Below are 4,571 nucleotides of genomic sequence, written 5' to 3'. Positions count from 1 at the left end.
TGTTGGTCAGGCTGGTCTCAAACTTCCCACCTCAGGTGATCCTCCTGCCTTGGCCTCCCAAAGTGCTGGGATTACAGGCATGAGCCACTGCACCCGGCCGAGTTGTTTGATTTTGCAAGATACAATTGCTTAACAAAGTACAGTTGACCCTTCCTCCCTCTCCTTCCCTCCCTCCCTCCCTTCCTTCCTTTCTTTTTTTTTTGAGATAGAGTCTCACTCTGCTGCCCAGGCTGGAGTATAGTGGTACAATCTCGGCTCTCTGCAACCTCCGCTTCCCAGGTTCAAACAGTTCTCCTGCCTCAGCCTCCCGAGTGGCTGGGATTACAGGCATGGGCCAACATGCCTGGTTAATTTTTGTTTTTTTCATAGAGATGGGTTTTTACCATGTTGGCCAGGCTGGTCTCAAACTCCTGATGTCAGGTGCTCCACTCACCTCTGCCTCCCAAAGTGCTGGGATTACAGGTGTGAACCGCCATGTCCAGCCTCAGTTGACTCTTGAACGACATAGGTTTGAATTGCATGGGTCCACTCATCCACTGTCTTTTTTTAAACCAAATGCAGATTGAACATACAGTATTCATGGGATGTGAAACTGTCTGGGGAGGGCCCACTTTTCCTATACTCTTATTCCTCAGGACCAGGTATGGGACTTGGGTATGCTTGGATTTTGTTATCCTCGAGGGTCCTGTAATGGACCAATAACAGGCGGTGGCGGGAAGGAGAGGGGCGGAGTAAAAATAAATAAATAAAAAGACCAATAACCAACCCTCTATGTATACTGAGAGACAACTGTCCGTATAGCTGTCTCAAGTTTCTTCACCCGAAAAATAAGGACCCTATACCAGTGCTGTTGACTTCCCTGAGTAGTTATGCATATCAATACAGTGGGTTTTTGTTTGTTTGTTTTTGAGACAGAATCTCACTCGGTTGCCCGGGCTGGAGTGTAGTGGTGCAGTCTCAGCTCACTGCAACCTCCCTTCCTGGGTTCAAGCGATTCTCCTGCCTCAGACTCTCGAGTAGCTGAGATTACAGGCACATGCCACCATGCCCTGCTATTTTTGCAATAAAGTAATTTTTAAGAGTAGAAGCATTTTTTTTTTTTTTGAGATGGCATTTCACTTTGTCGCCCAGGCTGGAGAGCAACGGCACGATCTCGGCTTACTGCAACCACCGCCTCCTGGGTTCAAGCGATTCTCCTGCCTCAGCTTCCTGAGTAGCTGGGATTATAGGCATCCGCCACCAGGCCTGGCTAAGGTAGGAGTATTTTTAAAGCAGTAAAACATTGTATGAAACAGATGTTATATTGTAATCGTTTCACAGTTTTGGCTATTGAAGTAGGTTAATTAGGCAATTTACTAAATTGTGATCCAGGTGACTATATTTATGTCTCTGAAGTAGAATTACCTTTAAATTTGAATTGTAATTAACATTGGTTTTTTTTTTTTTTTTTTTTTTTTTTTTGCCAGATGAAATATTTCATTCAGTTCTGATAATAAACCACATTTGCAGAATAGCTGCATCCTTTTAAAGTCAGTTATGTGGATGATTACCTTTGAAATCACCTGAGACACTACTAGTAAATGAGTTTCTTAATCACTCATAATACTAATAATATAGCAAATTACAGAGTCAAATTTTGATGTTTTAAAGTCCAGTGGACTCTAGAAAATATAGACATAGAATTACAGTAACAATCATTGGTTTTAAAAACAATTCTTAAAGGCCTGGCACGGTGGCTCACACCTGTAATCCCAGCACTTTGGGAGGCCAAGGCAGATGGATCATGAGGTCAGGAAATCAAGACCATCCTGGCCAACATGGTGAAACCTCGTCTCTATTAAAATACAAAAAATTAGCCAGGCGTGATGGCGCGCACCTCTAGTCCCAGATACTTGGGAGGCTGAGGCAGGGGAAGCACTTGAACGCAGAAGGCGGAGGCTGCAGTGAGCCGAGATTGCACCACTGCACTCCAGCCTGGTGACAGAGCACAACTCTGTCAAAAAAATAAAAACGATTCTTTATTGACAATAATTTTGCCTTTTTATGAGCCAATAAATTATTATTGTTTATGACAGTTTACATTTAGTTACATTACTTGCATCAAATGAGTACTAAAAGTTATACTGAACTATGCTATGGCCATAGACTCTCCTGCCTAGCTTGAAATTCTAGATACTAACCGCAACTGACATGGAATAGGGCTATGCATCTGGTGGATGCTCATTAACAGCTGTTAGCCAACTCTGAAAGGTGTCTTTTTAGTATGCAAATACTTATGAAAATTTTATAGAAGGGTGACAAATTCTAAGAGTCTCCCTTGAGTTGATTTTTTTCTTTGAGACAGAGTCTTGCTCTGTTGTTCAGGCTGGAGTACAGTGGCTCACTGGAACCTTTGCCTCCTTTGGTTTCGCACTTCAGCGTTAGTTCTTCAGGGTATCAAATTTAGGGCTTTTGTGCTGTCAGAGGCAGATGGTCAAACGTACCAAACATTCTGCAAAGGTGAAGTGAATTTTCTTAACTGCCTGAAGTGTCTCAACTGCCAGGCCCCTGCAGATCTTTGTTTCATAATGTTCTCAGCTAAGAAAGATTAGACAATCAATGGATTTGGGCAGAGTAATTGCTAAGTATCCTCTTTCAAATTATACTTTGGTGTAAAAAACTCCATTTCAAACAAACTCAAATTTCATCTTATTTGAAACATTCTATGAGCTCTACTCCCAGATGTTTTCTTGGTTTTGAGGGACCCAGTGAGGATAAAGGGAACATGATATTCATGGTGGTAAGGGCAAAAATGTTGTTTACTCCACACACAAGATGAATTTTTCCTATACTAGCACACAATTATTTATTTTATTTTATATATTTTTTTGAGACAGAGTTTTGCTCTTATTATTGCCTAGGCTTGGAGCGCAATGACTCAATCTTGGCTCACTGCAACCTCTGCCTCCTGGGTTCAAGCGATTCTCCTGCCTCGGCCTCCCAAGTAGCTGAGATTACAGGCATGAGCCACCACGCCCGCCTAATTTTGTATTTTTAGCAGAGACAGGGTTTATCCATGTTGGTCAGGCTGGTCTTGAACTCCTGACCTCAGGTGATCTGCCCGCCTTGGCCTCCCAAAGTGCTGGGATTACAGGCATGAGCCACAGCGCTGGGCCTGAGTTTATTCCTAATAAGGTGTACAATATCGAGCTTCTAACTCTACTTAGGGGTCAAGGTGATGTGAGAGATTATGACAAAAGCAACAAGACATAAACATAATGGTGACTGAATTATCTATAATTACTGTCTCATCTCCCATGCTATCCCAAAGACATTCACCCAGCCTTTCCCTCCATTGGTTCAAAATAAGATCACTTTCTTCTCCCTGACATGCTTTCTTTTTTTTGGAGATGGAGTTTCACTCTTGTTTCCCAGGCTGGAGTGCAATGGCGATCTTGGCTCACTGCGACCTCTGCCTCCCAGGTTCAAGTGATTCTCCTACCTCAGCCTCCTGAGTAGCTGGGATTACATACAGGCACCCACCACCATGCCCAGCTAATTTTGTATTTTTTTTTAGTAGAGATGGGGTTTTGCCACTTTGGTCAGGTTGGTCTTGAACTGCTGATCTCAGATGATCCACCCACTTCGGCCTCCTAAAATGCTGGGATAACAGGCGTGAGCCACTGTGCCCGGCCAATTTTTTTTTTTTTTTTTAGATGGGGTCTGACTCTGCCACCCAGGCTGTAGTACAGTGACCTGATCTTGGTTCACTGCAGCCTCCACCTCCCACCTCGAGCCTCCCAAGTAGATGGGACTACAGATACAGGCCACCACACCTGGTTATAACATGCTTTCTTTACTTGACTTCTAGGACACTCACAGTTTTCTCCTACTTCTCTTTCTGCTCCTTCTCAGTGTTTTTTGCTAATTCTCTTCTCACCACTGTTTAATTTGGAATGTCCCCAAATGTAATTCATGGTCCTCTTTTGTATCTAACCCTTGCTTTCTTGTTCATCTTACCAAGTCTCATGCCATTAAATTTTATCTATCTGCTATGCAGAGGATATATCAGAGGATATACATTTCTCAAATGCCATACTTTTACATCCAACTGCCTTCTTGGCATCTCTACGTAGATGTCCAATAAACATCTGAAAATTGATGTGTCAATACTGAACTCATGCTCTTCCTCTCTGGACCTGCTTTACCATGGCCATTCCCATTATAAATAATAGCAATTCCATCCTTGTAGTTGTTTACACCAAAGCCTGCTTTCTCCCACTCCTCTAGTCATCAGGACGTCATGTTGGCTGTACCTTCAAAATATGTCCCAAATCTGACCTCTTCTCAACCACCTCCACAGTGAACACCTTAGTCAGCTGTATTATCATTGCAGGAGCTACCTAACAGGTGCCTTTGCCTCTACCACATTCTCTTACCCCTCAAGCCCCCAATCTCAACTAAGCAGCCAGAGTGATTGTTTTAGAAGCTAAGTCAGATCACATCACCCTTCTGCAGAAAACACTACCATGGCTTCTGCTTCTGGTTTCTTTTCTTTCTTTCTTTTTTTTTTTTTTTTTTTTTTTTTTTTT

This window comes from Cebus imitator, unplaced genomic scaffold, assembly GCF_001604975.1.
Source record: "Cebus imitator isolate Cc_AM_T3 unplaced genomic scaffold, Cebus_imitator-1.0 Scaffold364, whole genome shotgun sequence".
In the NCBI taxonomy this organism is placed as follows: domain Eukaryota; kingdom Metazoa; phylum Chordata; class Mammalia; order Primates; family Cebidae; genus Cebus; species Cebus imitator.
Note: the sequence above shows the minus strand (reverse complement) of the source record.